Source organism: Schistocerca nitens, chromosome 1 (genome assembly GCF_023898315.1).
Source record: "Schistocerca nitens isolate TAMUIC-IGC-003100 chromosome 1, iqSchNite1.1, whole genome shotgun sequence".
NCBI classification, from domain to species: domain Eukaryota; kingdom Metazoa; phylum Arthropoda; class Insecta; order Orthoptera; family Acrididae; genus Schistocerca; species Schistocerca nitens.
In genome coordinates this window covers 568,806,257-568,830,243 of record NC_064614.1, presented here as the reverse complement: position 1 = coordinate 568,830,243, position 23,987 = coordinate 568,806,257, and the positions used below count along the sequence as shown (strand labels likewise).

At 37.1% G+C, this 23,987-nt stretch overlaps 1 protein-coding gene across 1 annotated transcript in view; it reads left to right on the top strand.

Annotated features, from left to right (window-relative positions):
* The window catches only part of LOC126254796 (MOB kinase activator 1B), a 69,650-nt gene extending 54,681 nt beyond the window's left edge, over nt 1–14,969 (top strand). Inside the window, exon 7 of the transcript XR_007546445.1 lies at nt 13,737–14,969. The gene's annotated coding sequence lies outside the window, so the exon portion shown is untranslated. The remainder of the gene's footprint in view (nt 1–13,736) is intronic.
* The last annotated feature ends 9,018 nt before the right edge of the window (nt 14,970–23,987 follow it).

Sequence of the window (23,987 nt, the reverse complement as noted above, 5' to 3'; positions counted from 1 at the left end):
TGATAGTTGGTAAGTAAGAGGCCCTCAAAGTCAGAAAACACATTCGCTAAGTTCTGAAAATTGCGTACAGGTGTAGAATTAGTATCTGTCAGTATGGCATCTCCTGAGTTGCATGATGTGGGTTTTATTCTTGTAGGAAACTTTAATGAGTTAGATGTAGCAAAAATATTCAATAGATCTTTGTCATTGGTTGAGGGCAATTTTGATGATTAATACTCTGCATTTTCTTGAATTACTTAAAAAAAAACATCAGTGCAATCTGAAGGCCAACTTAGCATCAACATAACCTAATCTTGGCTGGATTAATTTTCCCTGCACTACAAATGTAATTGTGTTGCATAAATAATTCTTTCCAGCAGGATGATTCCAGGGTAGAGTTGGGACTAAGAGTTGTAGCGCTGCCTGTGAGAGTGTGCAGGGACAGGACAGTGGGCAGCTAAATGCAGTATTTGGCGGCTGTGCTTGGGAGGGGATGGGGGAGAAGCTGAGAAGGGGAAAAACTGTACAGGTGTGCTGGGGCAATAGAAGACATGGGTATGTCTGAAGTGTGAGGAGGTGAAGGGGATAGAGGCAGGTGGAGGAAAGGGACTGGTGAAAGATGATGTCACATGGTAGGAAAGATAAGTTGTAGGGAAGTCCCCACCTCTGCAGCTCAGTAAATCTGATGTTGGTGGGAAGAAGTCAGATGGCACAGGCTGTGAAGCACACAGTGCTGCACTGCATGCTCAGCAACTGATTGGTCCACCTGTCTTTTGGCCACATTTTGGTCATGGCCTATACCTTGATGTGGACAGCTGAAAATGTGTGCCCCGACCGGGACTCGAACCCGGGATCTCCTGCTTACATGGCAGACCCTCTATCCATCTGAGCCACCGAGGACACAGATGAATAGTGCGACTGCAGGGACTTATCCCTTGCATGCTTCCCGTGAGACTCACATTCCCAACTGTCCACAATTCTACATATGTATTGTACCTTATAGACATTTGCCCACCCACTCATTACTCGCGCACGCTTTGGCGATTTCCGTAAGAGTTTGGGCAACCTGTGTGCATTCGCACAGACGAAGGTCAATGGCTGGGTAGCCTTTAACTATATATACGAAGACAGTAACTTGTTCTCGAAAGAACAGTTACTGTTGACCGTGCAGCTTTTCCCTGGAATAACTGATGACTAACTGACAACCTCAGCTGCTGACAGGTGTTGTTGATATACCTCAATGTGGACAGCTGAAAATGTGTGCCCCGACCGGGCTCAGATGGATAGAGCGTCTGCCGTGTAAGCAGGAGATCCCGGGTTCGAGTCCCGGTCGGGGCACACATTTTCAGCTGTCCACATCGAGGTATATCAACAACACCTGTCGGCAGCTGAGGTTGTCAGTTAGTCATCATTTATTCCAGGGAAAAGCTGCACGGTCATCAACGGTAACTGTTCTTTCGAGAACAAGTTACTGTCTTCGTATATTGGTCATGGCCATTCGTGTGGATAGACAGTTTGTCAGTAATAATGCCAAAATAGAATTCCAAACACTAGTTGCAGCTAAGTTGGTAGGCCACATGACTCCTTTCACAGGTGATCCTGCCTTTGATGGAATAGGAAATGCCTTTGATAGAATAATTTCCAACTTGGGGTCTCTTACAAGGAGACTGCACACCAATCAGAATATTTTTGTTTTCAGTTATATTTATTGTATATGAAGTTCAGAATTCAAATATCAATCATCCAAAGAAGTTCAATAAAAATCTCAAAAATTCTCTAGGAAATTGAATTTGAATTTTAACATTCATTTTTTAAAACCAGAAGTTTCTCTTACCTTCTCAATGTGTCCTGTGGCCAGGTGGTACAATGCTCACCTGCCACATGGGTGGCAGGTGATTCACGGCTGATGCGTATTTTTAAACAAAGATGCATGTTCTATGAGCATTTATGTAAAGTGTAAAATGCATAATGATGAAAAAATGTAATTTTAACGTTTTTTTTAATTTAAATAATCTTTATTGACAATGTTTTATAAGAGATCAATAATTAAGAAATTATATTTGGACTGAAAACAAAGTTTTTGTACCAGTATGTAACTATAAATAAGAAGATTATTCATAAAAATGACAGTTAGATAAGTGTTGATTAGCAAATATTGATGAATTTTATGTTTAAATGATGTAGGTATTCAAACTGCACAAAAAATAAGAAACATTATTACCAAAATGATACTTTTAACTGTTGATTACCATTTTCAAGCACTACCATTTTTTCCATCTTCATGTGTTTTAAACTTCACAGAAATGCTCGTGGAACATACACCTTTGTTTAGAAAGATGCATTTCACAGGAATCAACATGTCAGGCAAGCATTCTACCACAGAGCCACATATCCCATTGACAAATTGGGCTTGCTTTACAATATTAAAGAGAGTTTGGAAACTTCAAATTAAATTTTGTTAAGAATTTTTGAGTTGTTTAAAACTGTTTTGGGAAATTGTATCTGAGTTCTGAACTTTGTGTACCAAACAATAAAAATCCAATTGATGTGTGGTCTCCATGTTAGAGAAGCATCCTTCTCCTTTAGGTGGCAATATTAACTCTCTCCCCCCTCCCTTCTCTCGCCACCTCTTCAACATCCATTCTTGCTCACTACAAAGTCATTTTAGTACTATGTTTTTCAAAAGTTTATCACATCTAGAACATGTTTGTGTTATATTTTCAGATAAGAAGTTATAAGAATGTGTGTTTTCTTTTGTTGAGTTTGTGTATGGCAGAGATGATTTGTTCACTTTAATCATATAGTTGGCAGTCAAAGTTTTTCATCTGATGCTGTACTGCTGTCATTTCCATTCTTTGTGCAAGATGAGGTGTCTGTTACAAGAAAGAAATTATTTGCACAAACATGCTCTTAAAGTACCAAGAATGAGAATGAGTTCAGTATAGTTTTCTTATTTATTCTTTCATTGTAGCAGCAAGCTACTATGAGTGTATTACTCAAATATTCATCTAAGTGCATTCTATGCTGAAGCTTTCCACCTCATGTATTTCCAGAAATATTTAAGATATTATTGTTCTGTTTTCACCCAGATGAATTGTGAGAAAATTCCTACTAAATGATGTATAGTCTTTTTTCACAGACTAAATCGTTTCAGGCAAATGCCGGGATGGTTCCTTTGAAAAGGCACGGCCGATTTCCTTCCCAATCCTTCCCTAACCCGAGCTTGCGCTCCGTCTCTAATGACCTCGTTGTCGACGGGACGTTAAACACTAACAACCACCACCACCACTTTTTTCACAGAGGAACGTACTAATGTCTGCCAATACTGTTGTGGTTCTAAAAGAGTGAATTCAACTGTGTTTCACTCTTCAAAATATGATTACTAAATTTGGTCTAATTACAATATTTTGAACTTATGATTTGCCTGTTTTGAACAGGAAACCAATTGCTGTCTTATCAAGAATTTTATGACTTCATACTCAAATATCAGATAAGGAGGAAACAGTGTTGCACTGCTGTGATACCAGTATAAAAGGGACATAGAGGAAATTTAGCTTTCATTCCATCTGTGTTGTTCATATGTGTTATTTGCTGGTTAACTTAGAAAAACAAATGTCTTTCACAAATGAAGACAAACTAGATATGCAACTTCTTTATGAAGACTGCAGAAGGAAGGTGAAGATAATAGGTGAGTTGTAATCTCAGACAGTGACCAACAATAATGGCAATTGGGTGCTGATATTCTCCATTGAGTGCTCATAAGCTGCAACAACACAATAATAACAATTCAATGAATGTATAAAAAACCTTTTATTAGAAGGGACTAGAGTACTATGCAGAGGGTAATTGAATAAAACTGCAACAAGCAGAGTGAGTTAAGTAGGTGTCTCGCAGCTGTTGCCTGTAATCCACATATTAGCTTCAGAGGAGTTGCTAGTAGCTCTGAAATAAGTCAGCCAAGTATTATTTGCATTTTGCACACATAAGATTCCATTTATATCACTTCATCAGCAGATTAACCAATGGAATTGCAGAAGACACATGAAATTCTGTCACTAAATTGTGATGCAAAATCAGGACGATAGGTTCTTTCTTCTTTACTGGTGAAGTTGCTTTCACAGATTATGGAAAGTCAAATGCATTACTGGACTGCTCAGAATTCACATTGGTTGAGGCAGGTTGAACGCCAGAGGGGATGGAATGTGAATACCGTATTTACTCAAATCTAAGCCGCACCTTTTTTGCGGTTTTTGTAATCCAAAAAAACCGCCTGCGGCTTAGAATCGATTGCAAAGTAAGCGGAAGTTCTGAAAAATGTTGGTAGGTGCCGCCACAGCTAACTTCTGCCGTCGAATATATGTAGCGCTACACAGGCATGCTTTGCAGGGACAAAGATAAATACTGACACCAAAACCTCTGCGTCAGTAAATAAAGTTTTTTTTTTTTAAAAGAAAAAAAGGTGGAAGACGGGCTTTTTTTTCTCCGCCCAGAGTTTCGACCACTGCATTTTCATACATTATCCAACGAAGTAAATACAAATTCCGTGTCGTTCATCTTCGAATGTAGCAGCATTTCAATGTACTACTTTCACGAAAATCCGACTGGCAAGACTATTTGGGATGTTTGTCAATATGGCCAACTCTACGTTCTAAATTTTTTCCTACCTGTGAGAAGAGATGGTTGCTAATAGGAACTTTTATGAATTGTGAATCACATGCAGTATTCTCTTCAACATAAGAATAATACGAATATAAACATTTTGCCGTGTATTCTTTCGTGTTTGCTGCTGTCTCATTTAAATCCTGTCTGCCTAATAACCTACGAAACTAGTGTGAGACAGCAGCAAATGCGGAAGAATATACATATCATGTCATGTTTATATTCGTATTATTCTTATGCCTAATAGTGATACAATCAGAAATGAAGCACGGCAATTGACTAGATTTTTAAATCTAAGATGACTCTAATTTCTGTGCAGAATGTAATGTACAAAAGAGGCGTCTGCAAAGATTTCAAACGGTGAAAAATTTAAGTTAAACTCTCGTTCAGAACATCTATCATACACAGTCTATTATTTGGTTCTTGTTGATCATTATCAAAGAAAGCAGCAGTGTAAGTAACAAGTAGCAGTCTCTTGCCATTGTTTTGCTAATGAGACAATTCCTCTTTTTATATATATATATATATATATATATATATATATATATATATATATATATATATATATATATATATATATTGTAAGCGGCGGTAGCGCGCACAAAAGCAAGCCATGCCGCGAGCGGCGACAGGTCGAAATACTTATTATCAGAATGCGACAAACAATGCACGACACAGTACAATAATGCATTTTCATCCTAGAGTGACGTAACACCTATAACAAAAGAGAACGGCACTTATCAGATCAAAGAAAAATAAGCAACCGATTCAAACCAGTTGAAGCACGCCTGTCGCATAGCAATGGCTACCTGATAAAGCTTAACTGCTAAGCTTACGACTCGAACCAAATTACTGTAGCTGTATCGTCATTTATTCTACCTAAATTGTGTCTCATATTACAATAGACCAACTTTGTTTCGATTTGGAGGTGCGGCCTAAAACTTTTCTCTCCCCTTGAATTTCAAGTCTCAAATTTCAGGTGCGACTTAGATTCGGGAAAAATTTTTTTCCTTGATTTCGAGTCTCATTTTTCAGGTGCGGCTTAGATTCGAGTAAATACGGTACTGGCGTGGGATTGTTGGAGACTGTGGGTCAACAGAAACCTCCGATCTTACTCGTCTGCTTTGACCCGTGACGTAAGCGTGTTGTGGTGTGTGACGTCATTACGGCGCGGAGTTTAGTCTTGTTTTTGTTTGTGGTGCTCTCTGGTGGTGTGTTCATGGTTTTCGTTTGTTTTAATTTAATGCTCATTGCTGTATGTCGGTTGAGTTTGTTATTGAGTGTATTTGGTTGTGGTTTTTTGTTTAGGAATGGATATGAAAGACCGCCTTAATAGTGTTCGGTTGAGGGCGATGATGGGCGAGACAGCGTTAGAACTTATCAAGTTCTTACAACTATTCGGTTTAATCGCTGAAGTTGTTAAGTGTTCTCTTTGCCTTGAGGCGATGAAATTGGTTAAAGTTCCGGCCTCTCGGACCAGCGACGGATACATGTGGTGTTGCCGGAAAGATGGCGTATGGCGTTCTATAAGGCGTGGTACCTGGTTCGAGAAGTCTAGATTGGGCATGCGTGAGTTTGTGCTTATTACATATTATTTTTGTTATAGATGCCCACAGAGATTTTGCGCGTTTGAGACTGGTGTGAGTGAGAGGACTGTTTTAGACTGGTATTCCTTTTGTCGTGAAGTGTGTTCGGAATTTATTAAGTACAGGGGTAAGTTGGGTGGGCATGGGGTGCTTGTGGAGGTGGACGAGTCGCAGTTTGGTAAAAGGAAGTATGGGTGGGGGAAGTATGTGGCTGGTCTTTGGGTGTGGCGGGCTGTTGTTCACGGGGGTGGGGGTACTGAATGTGTTTTTAGGGTTGTGGAGGGGAGGTCGAAGGCTGAATTAGTGGGGTTAATTGAGGAGCATGTAGAGCCCGGATCCACAATAGTTTCTGATGCTTTTTCTTCTTATAGGGGGTTGGGTGACAGGGGATTTAATCATTTAGTAGTGAAGCACAGTCTAGAATTTAAGAATTATGATACTGGGGCTTGCACTAACACAATTGAGGGGATGTGGGGGGCGGTTAAGTCAGTTCTTGGGAGGGGGAAGAGGCGCTCTTCCAACCTTCAGTCTCATTTAGATGAGTACTGTTGGCGGAAGAGTGTCCCAGAGGCCTATTGCATTTTTCGGGTTTTTTTAAGGGCTGTGGGTAAAATGTATAGGCCGAAAGTGGTTAGTTAGGGTGCATTTGTGTGTGATTGTGGTGGCCAATCTAGTTTGTGGGGCTGGAACTTTTTTGAGGTAAGTTCCGTTTTTTTTTGTTTTTGATGTATGTTTTGTGTCAACAGAAACATCCGATCTCACGCGTCGGCTTTGACCCGTGACGTTAGGGACCTACACATTGATCTGTAGCGTAGCCCTGAATACGAGGTTAGGTTGGGAGGTTTTTTTTTGGCAGGGGGGGGCTGCGCCCCCCCCTGCCTGGCCTCGAGTACCACTTGTTTATTATTATCTTTGTTCGATCGTAATTTATGTGATTGGGAGCTGTTGTAGATGTATGTAGGTGTAAGGGAAGTGTTGGTTTTTTAGGTTGGTGTTGGGGGATGTGATCGGTAGGTTCTGTTGAGCTATATAGGTCAACGGAAGTGTTCGATCGTAATTTATGTGATTGGGAGCTGTTGTAGATACCTACACATTGATCTGTAGCGTAGCCCTGAATACGAGGTTAGGTTGGGAGGGTTTTTTTTGGCGCGGGGGGGGGGGGGTGGCCTCGAGTACCACTTGTTTATTATTATCTTTGTTCGATCGTAATTCATGCGATTGGGAGCTGTTGTAGATGTATGTAGGTGTAAGGGAAGTGTTGGTTTTTTTATGTTGGTGTTGGGGGATGTGATCGGTAGGTTCTGTTGAGCTATATAGGTCAACGGAAGTGTTCGATCGTAATTTATGTGATTGGGAGCTGTTGTAGATGTATGTAGGTGTAAGGGAAGTGTTCGTTTTTTTTTTTTTTGTATTGGAGGATGTGATTGGTAGGTTCTGTTGAGCTACATAGGTCAAGGGAAGTGTCCGATTCTGGATAGGAATGTGTTTTTTGGTATTTGGTCAGTTTTGTGATGTTGATTTATTTCGTTGTTTTGCGTGGTTTTGTATGGCGGTCGGTGGCTACATTTGTGTATATTTAGTTTGTCCCCACCCAAAAACCCCCAATTTCCCACGCTTGTCCCGTTAGAGTCATTAGGCTTTTTGTGAAACTTGTGTATTTCAGTGTTTATAATACGTATGCGATGTTTTTATATCCGCCATATTGGAATTGTCGTTTATAGTCGTTTCCGCTACATTTGTGACGTCATGGGTCAAAGCCGACGGGTAAGATCGGACGCTTCTGTATTTCCGACTGTGTGACTCCTCTTACTTCACTGAAGAATCTTTAATGGGTATCAAGTGCTGCTGGCTCTCCTAGAGGAAGTACCTCTGGAAGTACATAAATTTGTAGATGTATGTGGTACCAGCATGATGGGTACCAAGCTCACTTCTCATTTATACCAAGGAAAGCATTTATACACCTGTAGCTGGTTAGGATGATAAGATGTTATCACTTGGCATGTGAAGTTCACAAATACTCTCAAAGGTGAAGTCTGTGTACAAGTTTCAGTGGCCCAAGAGGGTTTAAAACATCGTATCATTGCAGTATCTGCAATGATGTCAAAGGAAATTCATCAGGCTATCCATACGTCCTTGCATTAGTGACTGCAAATGTGTGTTGCAGTAGCTGGTGGGCATTTTGATTACTTGGTGATATAAATGGAATTTTGAGGAAGTGTTTATAATCACAATCTTTTGTGAGTTCTGTTTCCTTGCTGTTGCTGATGTAATTTTACAGTATAAGTGCACTATTTAACAATCCTTATACCTCAGTCCCATGTTTTATAAATGTATTCAGTTTTTGATGTGCACTATTCTGTCAGGGCTGTGGCAGAAAGAACAGTAGAATGTTACTGTAGTTATCTGGTGAATCATCCTTAGATGCCATGTAATTTGCCCTCCAGTTGGTGTGCCAGTCCAGTCACATGTAGCCAAGTTCGATGAGTATCAGTTTAATTTAAAACTTCTCTCATTTTTTTTATAACTAGACTCCTTAGCTTCACTTTTGTAACCAGACTCCTTAGCTTCCATCAAGCTGGAGTACCTCATCAGCCTGACACAACAGTTTTCTATAATAACACAAACTTGAAAATAGGACACCAACTGGTTTCATGTTCATAACACATAAATCCTATCTTCAAAATATCATAATTTCTCTGATGCTACTAATCTGATCTTGGAGATTAAAAATTCCATTGAATTCATCTCTTTTAAAACTATGATATTAGCAGCAAAATTTACTGTAGTTCCTTTTGAAAAAGTGAGGTAGACACTAATATTTCAATAATTAATATAGCTATGAAAAGAGACAATACATCATTTAGTGAGGAATTTATTTCAATGGATACAGAGTAATGATACCTTAAATGGTTCAGAAAATATATGAGGTTAAAAGCTTAAACAGAATCACCCTCTACATAAACCTCTTTTGGTAGTTGAGGAGTGAGGTGGCAGCTAGGCTGTGTAAATCGGAGGTGTGGAGAAACAGTATATTATTAGCTTGTTATATTCTTCCCACAGACATATATATATATATATATATATATATATATTCTCAACATAATTTATATATATATATATATATATATATTATATATATATTATAATATATATATATTATAATATATATATATATTATAATATATATATATATATATTATAATATATATATTATATATATATATATTATATATATATATATATTATATATATATATATATTTATATCGACCTGCCAGCGCTTTTGTTTGGTAAGTCTCATCATCTTTCTTTTTAGATATATATATATATATATATATTCTCAACATAATTTGTAACATTCTAGGGTATATATATATATATATATATATATATATATATATATATATATATATATATATACCCTAGAATGTTACAAATTATGTTGAGAATATTGGAAATACATTTGTACTGTTCATGTAAAAGAAGTAATTTAATTGTGGAAAAAAGTAATCATAATCAAAATGGGGTAAAAGTATTCTATAATGTAGTCAACATAAGGATGACAAGAAAAGTCAGAAACATCACTTGATTTGACAATTCAGAGGCTTCCTTTACCAGGCTACAGATTAGCTGGCTGTTTCTCAAGGAGTTCCTTGCGGGGTGGAGGAGTGGCTCTGTACGTAAAAAATGGTATTTCATTTGAGTACATAGACGTATCACGACACTGCACTGAACAGATATTTGAAAGTTGTGTAGCATTAGTTGAATTTAGTGAAACTAAACCTCTAATTGTTGTTGTTTATAGGTCCCCTAACTCCGACTTCAGAGCATTTCTGCACAAGCTATAGGGGGGTTCTTGATTCACTTTGTAGGAAGTACCAGAAACTAGTTATATGTGGTGACTTCAATATAAATTTTGTATATGATGGTGCAAGAAAAAGGATGTTGGTAGATCTCCTAAATTCATATGATCTGATGCAAACTGTGTTTTTTCCAACTAGGGTGCAGGGGAACAGTAGCACAGCTATAGACAATATTTTTATTCATTCTTCAATAGTAGATGGTCATTCTGTTAGTAAAAGCGTGAATGGCCTTTCAGACCATGATGCACAAATTTTAACACTAAAAGGCTTTTGTACTCAAACCAAGGTCATATTTAATTACAAACTATGTAGGAAAGTTAATCCAACAGCAATAGAGAGTTTTTTAAACCTTGTCAAGGAACAAGAGTGGCAGGATGTTTATAGCGCTGATAACATCGATGATAAATACAATGCTTTCCTTAACACATTTCTCATGCTCTTTGAGAGTTGCTTTCCATTAGTACATTCTAAACAGGGTACTAGCAGTAATGGACAGTCCGGGTGGCTGACTAGTGGGATAAGGATATCGTGTAGAACAAAGCGGGAATTATATCGAAATGCTAGAAGTAGTCTCAATCGAGCTACAGTAGCCCATTACAAACAGTATTGTAAGGTGCTTAAAAATGTTATCAGGAAGGCAAAGAGTATGTGGTATGCAAATAGAATAGCTAATTCACAGGATAAAATTAAAACCATATGGTCTGTTGTGAAGGAAGTGTCTGGTCAGCAGCACAACGTTGATTATATAAAGTCAGTTCGCAGTGAAAGTATTTCTGCTACTGATAAATCAGATACATGTACACTATTTAACTATCATTTTCTGAGAATTGCTGGTGAATTAAATAAAAATTTAGTTTCTTCAGGAAATCATATAACTTTCTTGGCAAATGCCTTTCCGAGAGTGATCTCTGAAATACTTCTCTGTGATACAGGCAAGAGGGAGATTAAGTCAATAATTAAGTCACTGAAGACCAAGGACTCTCATGGTTATGATGGAGTGTCTAGCAGAATATTAAAGTACTGTGCTGCACATGTTAGCCCTGTATTTAGTCATTTGTAATTTTTCCTTTAGCAATGGTCAGTTTCCTGAGCGATTAAAGTACTCAGTAGTAAAGCCACTTTATAAAAAGGGAGAAAGGGATAATGTAGATAATTTTAGACCTATTTCTGTGCCATCAGTGTTTGCAAACGTTATTGAAAAGGCTATGTATGTAAGGATAATTGATCATTTTATATCACACGATTTGCTATCAAATGTACAGTTCGGCTTTAGAAGTCGTTTAACAACTGAAAATGCTGTATTCTCTTTTCTCTGTGAGGTACTGGATGGGTTAAACAAAAGGTTTCAAATGCTTGGCATATTTTTTGATTTAAGTAAGGCATTTGAGTGTGTTGATCACAAAATATTGCTCCAGAAGTTGGACTATTATGGAATATGGGGAGTAGCTCACAATTGGTTCACCTCTTACTTTAGCAACAGACAACAAAAGGTCATTATTCACAGTGTTGAGAATGACTGTTGAGAATGACTGTGATGTGGGGTCTGAGTGGGGTATTGTCAAGAGAGAGAGAGAGAGAGAGAGAGAGAGAGAGAGAGAGAGAGAGAGAGAGTGTGTGTGTGTGTGTGTGTGTGTGTGTGTGTGTGTGTGTGTGTGTGTGTGGAGAGATCAGTGTTGAGGCCACTCCTGTTCCTTATTTATATAAATGATATGCCCTCTAGTATTATGGGTAACTCTAAAATAATATTTCTGTTTACTGATGACACTAGCTTGGTAGTAAAGGATGTTGTGTGTAACATTGGCTCGGTTTCAAATAGTGCAGTACATGGCCTCAGTTATGGCTTGTAGAAAATAAACTAACACTAAATCACAGTAAGACTCAGTTTTTACAGTGTCTAAGACACAATTCAACAAAATCTGACATTTTAATTTCACAGAATGGGCATATGATTAGTGAAACTGAACAGTTCAAATTTCTAGGTGTTCAGATAGATAGTAAGCTGTCGTGGAAAGCTCACATTCAGGATCTTGTTCAAAGACTTATGCTGCCATTTTTACTATTTGAACAGTATCTGAAGTGAGTGCTAATTCAACATGAAAAATAGTCTACTTTACTTATTTTCATTCCCTTATGTCATATGGTATTACATTTTTGGGGTAACTCTTCCCATTCTAAAAGGATGTTTTTGGCTCAGAAACGGGCGGTTCGGGCAATAAGTGGTGTTAGTTCATGAACCTCTCGTCGACCTCTGTACGAGTCTGGGTATTTTGACATTGGCCTCTCAATACGTATCTTCCTTATTGTCGTTACCAATTCCCAAGAATAAGCAACTTTCACTCGGTTAATACTCGGCAGAAATCAAACCTGCATTTGGATCTGACTTCCTTAACTCTTGTGCAAAACGGTGTGCAGTTTACTGCTGCATCCATTTTCAGTAAGCTGCCACTCGAATTCAAAAATCTTAGCAGTAATCCACGTGCTTTCAAATCGAAACTGAAGAGTTTCCTCATGGGTCACTCCTCCTATTCTGTCGACGAGTTCCTTGAAAAATTAAGTTGATTTTTATTGTATTGCTGATAGTGTTTACTTAAACTTATGGACTGACTTTTTTAAGGTTCATGAACATTTATTTTTAACTGTTATTATTTTCATGTACTGACACATCCCATGACCTTGGAGATTTGCTCCTCAATTTGGTCCTATGGAAATTGAAGGAAAATAAAATAGAATGTTAGGCTAGAGTACATTAGATTGAATGAACTGAGAACAACAACATAGAAAACTGAAAAGTGAGTAAAGGGAAGAATTGAATAACAGTGAGAGAGTTCTGAATGAACTTTCTGCATGAATATATGTAATGTAAATGTAAAAGTTGGTTGAAGTGGTAAGGGGGTTATGGTACAGTGAACTGTGGTATGACTTGTCTTGAAAGGGTTGTTGGGATATGATAGGTGGTGAAATGGCACTGCATGAGCTTAAAAGAATTGTATCTGAATGACATCTTAGATTTGCACCTCAAAAATCATAGTATGAATCAACTTTTTTTCAAGCATTCTGAGCTAATTAAGTAATCACAGGTCAAATACTGTTGTGTGATTTTTAAGACAAGGATTTACCTATTTCTGGTTAATAACAGCAACATAAACCTCTGTTGTATTTGTCATGTGATCACATTTGACTTAATCTGATTTGCATTTGAGGAAGTTGCTTGACATTAGAGAAGTAAGACATGACACTAAGAGAAATCTCTACTAATCTGTAAGGTTTCTGTTTAAGGTAGGGTACAGTCTAAACAAATATAGAGATGTATTATACCGAAAATATGAATAAGAGAATAAGCAAGTGCTGTGGTATTTTATAGCCCTATAAATTTAATCAGAAAACTTAACAAAAACTATTCAATTTTACTGTATATTCTCTGCCATGATGCAAATGTTGCCACACAATGTATCAGTACCTAAAAATGGCTTTTGTTTGTGCATTTTCATGAATTATTGTAATATTTTTTCTAAAAGCTGTCTGAATTAGCTGGTTGGTGCAGGTCTAGTGTAAGTGTATAAACAGTTATGCATGGACATTTTAAAAGTAACATTTTAGTCCAAATTTTGATTTATATGTTTCTTAATTCTGTGATTTTATCTCTCTTTCAGAATTCATGTTTTATCCATAGAGACGTGATGATGGCATTATTTTTGTGACAAGTGAGTACAAGAAATATCTGTGCTAATCAGGAAAAGTAGTCATAGTAACAAAAATTTATAGGATAGTAACTTTGGGAGATCACACAGAGGTTGTATATGACATCCAGGAAAATAGAGATTGTGTGACTCAGCATAATTTTGTGTATTTCTTTTTTTGTGTTTACAAGAAGATTATAGTTGATACTAAACAAACAGCAAAACAACAAAGTTCTTAGTTAAAATAGTTTAGAAATCTTTTCAAAAGATGGACAATTAGAGAAAGAAGTATCTCCAGCTAATTTTTGAATCTACAACAATTCTGTTGTCTCTCTCTTAAGTATAGGATGATTCTTAGTTTAAAGTGCCTCTTATAAAGTAGTGTGATATAAATGAAAAGGGATCATAGCCTTATGCACCAAAAGTACTTCTGATGATATCACTCTATTTCTTATAAGAGTTCAAAGTATTTTACTACTGTTGTGAAATGTGATTTCGGATCTGTTGTTACCAGATAATTATGTATTCTTGAAATGTACTAAACTTATTTTGTCTCACATATTTGCTAATGATAGGGGTGTTCACTGTATATAGCAAACAATGTAAAGTAGACACTAATATGATTGTATCAACACTGTTTTAATGTAATGAAACTCTTATGTCTCTAACTGTTGATTCTGATGTTGACAAACATTCTAAATAGAATGTGCTTCTGGGTGTTCTGCTGAGTTATCCTCATTTACGTACAATATTCACTCACATCAAGGAAACCTAAGAGATCACATTGTGTTGCTGTTGCTGCTATTGGACTCTTTTATAGCTGTAAATACATGCTCTCAAAGCTGTGCATATTTTGTAATGTTAAGAGCATGACATTTATTGCTACTACATTAATGTTTTCCAGATGGACTGTTGCCACTCACATTATTATTTGTAGCAATCTTCTGTGATCAACTATGTGTTTAGAGCAGCATGACTCACAAGAATCTCATTGTCTGGTTGTAAGTTGTACCATCTCTTGTAACATGCATATGAAATTTTGTGGTTGTGTCCTGCTTACAGATCTAAACTTGCTTTTGAAATTTAAAGTAATCATAAAACTTCTTTCATAAAATTTTCATAAGTAAGACTATGTAATGTGATCACGTAGAAAATTTGTTTTTCTAAGAATCTTTTTAAAAGGTACCTTATTCATTCTTGGAAGTTGTTTGTTAGTTACTATTTTGTCCTAAAGTTGGAAGTTTTAACTATGAACTGTAAGATCGTTATAACACTGTCTTTTGGTGTAAGTTTATGTATATCAAAACAAAGTTACTCACATTGAGTATGACAAATAGATAATTTATTGGTAATGTGAAATATGTTGTGTATTCACTTGATATGAAATAAAAGGATTAATTTTTTAAAAAGAAAACAAAGTGGTTGAAATAGCCTCAAAAACTGTGCCACATAGTTTGTATTAGTATCCCATCTTGTTTTTAAATAAAATAATGACATCAGTGTGTCTAATATTAATTCTGCATTTTTAGAGCTTAATGAATTGGATATACCTATACTTATCTCTTATTCTTGAAATTCACATTTGTAAGTATAACAGATGTACCATCTTTAATTACCATTTTTAATGACATTATATAGTTTTCACATTCTTGTTATTTGTTCACTAACACTTCTTTATAATCATTTTCTAAAATACCCACACTTAAAACATAATGTTTGTTGTGCAAGAGAAATATTGTTTCACATGGAAGGGGAGAGATGTATGTTAACATATTCCCTACTGCTTATCCCACCATGGTCCCCAAAGCAGTTCGTTTCTCCCCATCAGCATGAATTTCAGAAACTTCTTGAAATTGCAAGAACAATTATGAGAAATTCCAAGCTGTAAAAGGCTCCAAGGTGTATAATTATTCAACATGAGATAAATAACTCAAATATGTTATTGCTTCTGTTCGGCCCACCAGTGACCCGATGACATCTTTTCATGCTGGTTTTCAATTGTTTGGGTCATCTTATGTCTTGATTGGTACTACACTCTTTTAGCACCAAATGCTACAGAAAACAGGTCTCTTATTCTTGGACATTAAAATACTCACACTATCATATGTTAGTGCTAGCAGGCAAGAACAGCTGCTGTAAGGAATGTAGCAAAATCATGTTTACAGTCATGAGATTGTCTGCTATAATAATTATGTTTGGGTACCAGTTCTAATCACGTTTCGTTGCATGTTTAGCTAGAAATGGATCCATCTACTTCTGGGCTGCCTGTAACAAGAAAACGAAGACATAGTACACCATTAGATAAAGAGGGACTACGCTGCTATTTGAACTACATCCTAAATCAAAATGTCTCCAGTGACCATGACTTCTTTTTTGCATCTGATGATGATGATCCAGCTTACAAGCCCCAAGATTCAAGATTCTCTCTGGATTTACATGTAAATGATGATGACTTCTGTTCCAGTGAGGTTCATGGATATTGTATGTAACTCTGATAATGATAATGGTGTCAGTGAAAATTGTATCCCAATTTGGAAACCAATTAGACAAAATTTAACAAAAGTAATTGTCAGTCAGGGTTTGGAAGTTAACATTTCGACCAGTTTGGACATCCCTTCTGATGTTTACAAAATGTTGGTAACACAAGACATATTTAACAATATGGTGTTGGAAACAGACAGATATCCAGCACAGAAACCACCCAAAATGACAGGCAAAAAAGATCTCATCTAGCCAATTGGATTGACATTTCTGAGAAAGAAATAGACAAATTTGCTGACATAATGCTAATTGTAAGGTTAAATGATTTCCCTGAAATTTTATTTTATTGGTCAAAGAATCCACTGTACAAAAATAGTTATAAAAGCTACTATGCCTTGTGACTGATTTATAATTTTATGGTCTTGGTGCCATTTGGTTAATAATGATGCCCCTAGAAACGTAAACAACATAAGCATTACCCTAGTGCGTAAACTGTTAGATAAAATATACTTCTCTGTGGAATAATTGTTCCCAATAGACCAGGACTTCCCAAAGGTGTGTAGAGATGGCATCAAAATTTCTAACTGGATGGATAAAAGCAGAGTTCTAATAATTTAATGGTTGTTTTAGACATCATCAGGAAAAAGGACAAGGAGAAGTTATAATGAAACTAAAGGTTGTACTGGAGAAACAAGATACAAAAGGTTTTAATCTCAGTGATAAGATTCTTTGTTTTATTCAACATTGAGAAAGGAGTTGAAATGATGGAGAAAAGTTGCAATGTCCTACGAGGTCGTACTAGGGCCTCTGTAGTAAATGCTTGGGCCCCGAGCGCTTCGAGGAAAAGAATGTCATTTCAAATTTTCAAGGGCCCCGAGCGCTTCGAGGGAAAGAATGTATTTTCAAATTTTCAAAGAGGGCATTGCCTTGCAATTATGTGGATATGCTGATTGTGCCACTCCTACACCAAGAAAGCAAGCTCGTACATTGAGAGATTAATTGAGGAACTAGCAAGAAAATTTTGGCCACACTGCATGTTGCACTTTAAAGGATCATCACTCAGCAAGACAAAAAAGCAGCAGACAGCAAAACTTCAATGAAAAACACATCCATGAATGGCTCTTATTTAAGACTGCAGTGTTTAATGATGCAAAAGTTATATTAATAAATATTGTTCGTATAATTTATTCATGTGTTTCGCAAATGAAATAGCAGCGTAAAATGTCAATAAAAAATAAAAAATCAAGAGACAACAAAACCAAGAATGATTATTTAAGATTCCAGATAAACAGTGCCAAGTTTATGTAAAAATTAGTTTTTTCTGGGGTTCTTTTCTTTTTTTTTGTGTTTACCAAATAAAGGAGTGGGGAAAAAATTTCTGGGAAAAAAATTATTTCGTGCTCTAGCTGGTCAATACTGCAGCAGTATACACAATGATGTCTTTGCTGTAGACAGCATACAGTACAGGCGAAACATCAAATGCTGCTCCACTGAGAAAGTGTTAAAGTGGCAGAAACATGCAAAATTAATAATAATAATCAGTGTGAGAAGCAACAGCACTTTGTGGAAATCTTTGGGCAGGCCATAAGTTGATAATGATGTTAGTTGGGGATCAGACAATTTATGAATGCAACAGAGTTTAGTGTAATCATTTTTATGCTTTTAGAATATATGTAATGGGCTTTACTAAGTATTGTTTCAAACCTCTGATGACATTTTCAGGAACAATAGGATTTATCTGGCAATGGAGCCATGTATTATTTCAGAACTAAGAAATAGCAAGGTGGAAAACTACTTGAAGGACAGCTGTATGATTTTTTGATCAAATACTTGCAAGGAGAATCTTACAAATAAGACTGAAATGTCTCCACACTTTGCATGAATTTCCATTGCAGTACTGTTTACAGCCAAGAAGGAAGAATAAAATAATGAAAGTGGTTGTTTCTAAGATTAACTAAAAATTAATCTGGACTATGGTTGCTCATGAGTTGTAATGTGTAAGGAAGTATCTAGTGGTAAGAATGAATTTGTTGAATGTATTTGAGACATCAAGGTTTGAAATGTGACTGATTACACAGGAAGATTGGGTGTATACAAATAACAACAAGCTTGAATGTGAAGAGATTAAGGGGATAGACGAATGTTACATTGTACAATTGAAATTTAAGTAGGAAATAAATTAATCTGGTACAAAATCAAACTAAAGAGATGAGTAATGTGGAGGATCTGGAGCATCTAAATGCCAAGGAAAATTAAAATATACTATGTCTTCAAAATTTAAACTTATCTCATTGAATTATCAAAGGATAATGTATAAATAGTTATAGAAAAAGGAGTTTCCAGAATGAAACTTTATAAGCAACAAAAGAACAAACTGCAACAGATGTGTACATACAAACTGAAAAACTGAGCCGACTACTAGGTTTTGGGAAATAGTTTCCTTCGTCTATTAGAGTTGTTCCTCTATGACTTTTGTGATGTGGTACTGAATGGATTTTTTCTTAATTTCGGAATATCTACATCTATTCTCTGTGAAGACCATGGCAGAGTGTACCAGTTATTAGGGCTTTTTCTTTTCCATCAATGTGTGGAGTACAGGAAGAATGATTGTTTAAATTCCTCTGTGCATGTTGTAAGTAATCTTATCTTGTCCTCACGATGCCTATGGGAGGAATATGGAGGGGGCTGTACTATATTTCTAGAGTTGTCATTTAAAACTGGTTCTTGAAACTTTGTTATTAAACTTTCTTTGGATAGTTTATGTCTATCTTCAGAAGTCTGCCAATTCAGTTCTTTCAACATCTCTGTGACTCACTCCCACAGGCCAAACAAACCTATGATCATATGTGCTGCCCTTCACTGTGTACATTCAATATTCCCAACTAGTCCTATTTGTGCATGTCCCACACACTTGAGAAATATCCTAGGAAGGATCACACAGGTGATTTGTAAGAAACCTCATTTGTAGACTGCATTTCACTAGTATTCTGCCAATATACTGAAATCTGATACGTGGTTTACCCACAGATGAGCTTATATGATAATTCCATTTCATGTCCCTAGTAAGTGTTACATTCAGGTATTTGTATGAGTTCACCAATTCCATCTGTGACTCACTGATATTATTATATTCATAGGATTTTTTTTTCTTTTTTTGAAGGGCACAATTTAACATATCTGAACATTTAAAGCAAGTTGACAGTCTTTGCACTAACCTGAAATTGTATCAAGATCTGACAGAATGTTTATGCAGCTTCATTCAGACAATACTTCTTGTAGATAATTGCATCATCTGCAAAAAACCTATGATTACCATTAATATCATCCATAAGGTCATTTATATACAAAATGAGCAGCAAAGATCTCAACACACTTCCCTTGGACACACTTGAAGTTACTTATGCATCCATTGAAGTCTCTCCATCGAAGATAACTTGGTGCATTCTATCTACCAAAAAATCCGGAATCCAGTCTCAAATTTTGCTTGATATCCCATATTTTCATACTTTTTATGCAAGTGTAGATGTGGTGCTGAGTCAGTTGCTTTTTGGAAATCAAGAAATACTGCAACCACCTGGCTGCCTTGATCCAAAATTTTCAGTATGTTATATGAGAAAAGTGCAAGTTGGGTTTCATGTGATTTGTGTTTTTGAAATCTATGCTGATTGGCGGAGAACGTACTCCTGTTCAACATAGAATACAATCTAAGGTTCTACAACAAATTGGTGTCAAGGATATTGGATGGCAGTTTTGTGGATTACTCCTTGTACTTTTCTTGTAGAGCAGTATGACCTGTGCTTTCTTCCGACTACTGGGCATGATTTTTTAAGATTGTACGATAGATTATATGAGGCCTGTCTAAAAGTATCTGGCTTTTGGCCAGAAAAAATATTATAAATGCCTGACGGGGCTGGGACCCCAATTCCCTTCAAAGTAGCCCCCTTGTTCTTGCACACACTTAGCCCACCAAACCTTCCACTGCTGGAAACACCTCTGGAAGTCTTCTTTTGGAATGGTGTTCTGCTCTGTTGTCGTGTTCTGCATTATCTCTTCTCTACTCTCAAAACGGGATCCTTTCAGTGGCGTCTTCAATTCTGGAAACAAGCAGAAGTCACAAGGAGCCATGTCTGGAGAGTAGGGAGGTTGGCGAATGGCTGTAATTCCATGTTTGGCCAAGAAATTTTGGATCAAGTGGGAGGAATGAATGGGGGCATTGTCATGATGCAGTTGCCAGTTTTTCATCGTCCACATGTCTGGTCTTTTGCATCGAACTGTGTCACAGTGTCACAGGAGAACATTTTGATAGTAATCCTTTGTCACTGTTTGTCATTCTGGTGCATATTCATGATGCACAATTCCACAGACATCAAAGAAGACAGTCAGCATCACCTTGGTTTTGCTTTGCACCTGCCGCACTTTCTTCAGCCTTGGAGACTCGGGATGCTTCCATTGCGACGAATGTCTTTTTGTTTCGGGGACATATCTGTACACCCATGACTCATCTCCCATGTTCAGAAACCCAGGATCAGTGTTGGTGGTGTCCAGAAGGTCCTGTGCAATGTCCAAACGGAGGTCTTTTGGTTCTGGCGACAACTTGGGTACAAATTGCGCAGCCTCTTGGTGCATGTTCAAATCATCACGCAAAATTTTATGTGCAGACTCTTTACTCACTCCAGCCTCTTGGGCAATCTCCCACACACTTAATCGATGATCTGCCATCACCAAATTTTGCATATTCTCAACAACAGTTGCACTCCAAGCAGTGTGGGGCCTGCCAGAATGCTGGTTACTCTCTGCTGATGTGCGGCCATTTTTGAATCAGTTGAACCACTCCTTAATTTGTGTTACACGTATCGCATCTTCTCCAAACATCTGCTGAATCTTACGAATTGTTTTGCTTGGAGAATCACCAAGCCTTTGACGAAATCGCAGTATCTGCTCAACACGTACAGTCATCTTGAGAGAATCAGTAATCCAATGAACATGTTGTGTAGCACCTCACTCAGTGACCGACAGGCAGCGACTGATGCTCTGGAAGGCAGGGACAAAATTCATGCATGTGCATAAAAGTCTCTTCCTTTAATGTGTACAGTGGTGCCGTGCTATCATCTGTATTTTGTGTGGGAAAATCAAAGGTTGGATATTTTTTAGACAGACCTCACAGTTAACAGAGGGTCTAAGAGCTGCAAATTGAGTGTAGAATCTGTTAGGGATCCCATTGGGCCCTGGGACTTTGTTCAGTTTGAATGATTTTGACTGTTTCTCATTGCCACCTACTCTGATATCTATTTCACTCATATTTTCAGTGGTACGAGGATTAAACTGGGGCAATGTTCCTGGATTTTCCTTTGTAAGAGAAAATTTAAAAACAGATTTAAACATTCTGCATTTGCTTTGGTACTCTCAATTGCAGTTGCTGTCTTGGTCATGAGTGACTGGACATTAACTGTGGTGCAACTAAACAGCCTTTACATATGACCATAATTTCTTTGGGTTTTGTGAAAGAGCTTTTGACAATATACTGCTACGGTAGTCATTGAAGGCTTTATTCCTTGCTCTCTTGACTGCCAAACACATTTCATTCAGCATCTCTCTGTCTATAGCCCTTTGATTTGTTTTATACCTCTTGTACAGTAGTCCCTGTTTCTTTAGAACTTTCTTTACAGTGACTGTGTACCATGGAGGATCTTTCCCTTTATGAACTGTTCTACTGGGTGCTTATCTATCTAGTGCATGGTCAACTATTTTTTTAAACTTCAGCCATAGATCCTCTAAATGCTTTTGTCCTGGGCTGAAAGTTTCAGGTTCCCGTTGAGATAGAACACTTCTGCATTTATTTAGTTTACTGACCATGTATCTGTTTCAGTTGCTCTTTGTATTGGGTTGGTGCATAATTTAATTGTGTTGTTTTTCCATAAGTTTCATAAACACAAGAGAGACTCTTAGTAATCAATAATATGTTCTAATTCACTATTTGCAACAGCTTTCTAAGGGTGGGGTAACTTTTTGAGCCTGCAGATGTAGAAATCATGTGGTTTTGAAGCAAAGAACTTGTCAAGCCATGTTCAAAGCACATTTTCATGTGGAAAAGAATTTCCTGGAGATTATTCAATAGAGAGTGGAAAAGATGAAATCTGAGGGCACAAGATGAGGTGAATAAGGTTGTATGGAATGATTTCTCAACCCAACTCCTGTATAGTGTTTTTTGTCAGTCTAGCTGAATGTGAGCAGGCATTATCATGGCCTTAAATCACTTCACACAGTCTTCCTGGTCATTGCAAGACATCTCAGTTGTTAACAGTAAATGTCAGCAGTGATGATTACACCTTGAGGAAGCAACTGTGGTACACTATACTGTTGCTGTTCCACCAGATGCATAACATTATCCTTTTTGGATGTGTGCAGGTCTTTGTATGGGGAATCACTGCTTTGTTTGGGCTCAACCATCCCTTTCTTTTCCTTATGTTGGCTTAAAGACATCATTTCTTGTTACCAGTAACAATACTGAATAAGAATGATATGTGTTGTTCACGAGCCAATTGACGACGAGCAAGCAGAGGTGCACTTATGGCCATTTTGTGATTTTGGCTTAGAGTATGTACTCATGCAATCAAATTTTTAACCTTCCCCATTGCATGTAAATTTTGCATGATGGTGGAATGATCATAGTTCATCACATTCATCAGTTCTCGAGTACACTGATGTAGATCAGGGTCACTAATGCCAAAAAGACCCTCCTTAAAATGAGGAAACCATTTGCTTGCCATGCTCTGTCCAGTGACATTATCCCTATATGTGGCACAAATGTTTGTGGATGTCTTCACTGCTGTCACCCATGTATTGAACTCAAACAGAAGAATATGGTGGAAATGTTCCAATTTCTTCACCTGACAGTCAATTTTGTAGTATTCACAACTTCACTCACTACCTACAGATAGCAGTATGTAAACTAAGGTAGCAACAGTGAGCAAAATGACAATAAATAAATCCCTAGAAGTTGGACTACCAATGTGCAAAACAAAAGTGTTATGAACTTTTGAATCACCGTAATACTTTAGTAACCCTTGTTGCCACTATCATTTCATGGTCACTGGTATGATTTTTTATGCGAATCATCGAAAAGGTCAGGTGTGTTTGTTGCCATCTTTTCTAGGTACTTTTCAGAGGAGGCATTTAGTAATGTTTCACAGGCTGACTTGTCATGCCCACCATAAACAAAACTATAATTATCGCAGTTGACTGGTAAATGATTAAAGTCTACTTCAATAATTACAGTAGGATAAGGGAAGATAGGTACAGGTAAACTGAGGTTTTCTCTGAAGTTTTCAATTACACCAGGAAGTGAGTCTAGTGGTCAGTAGCAGGATTCTATTATAAGATTACACCTACTCTTGATACTGAGTTTTGTCCAAACAATCTCACATGCAACATCAACTTCTATCTCAGTGGATTTGAGTTTCTTGTCTGCTGTGACAAATACAACATCTCCATTTCCCGTTCCCTATCTTTTCAGTGTATGCTTAAATTTTCTCTAAAGATTTCATTACTGTCCTCTTCAGGTTTTAACCAGCTTTCTATCCCTAGTATAATGTGAACTTCACTGCTTTTTAGGAGCACTTCAAACTCTGGCACTTCATTGCAAATGCTTCAGCAGTTAACAACAAAGATTGTAATACTCTCACTTGTAGGGGCATTTCTTTGGATCTTACACTGATACTTCTGTGCTTCCTACAGCTGTTGTTA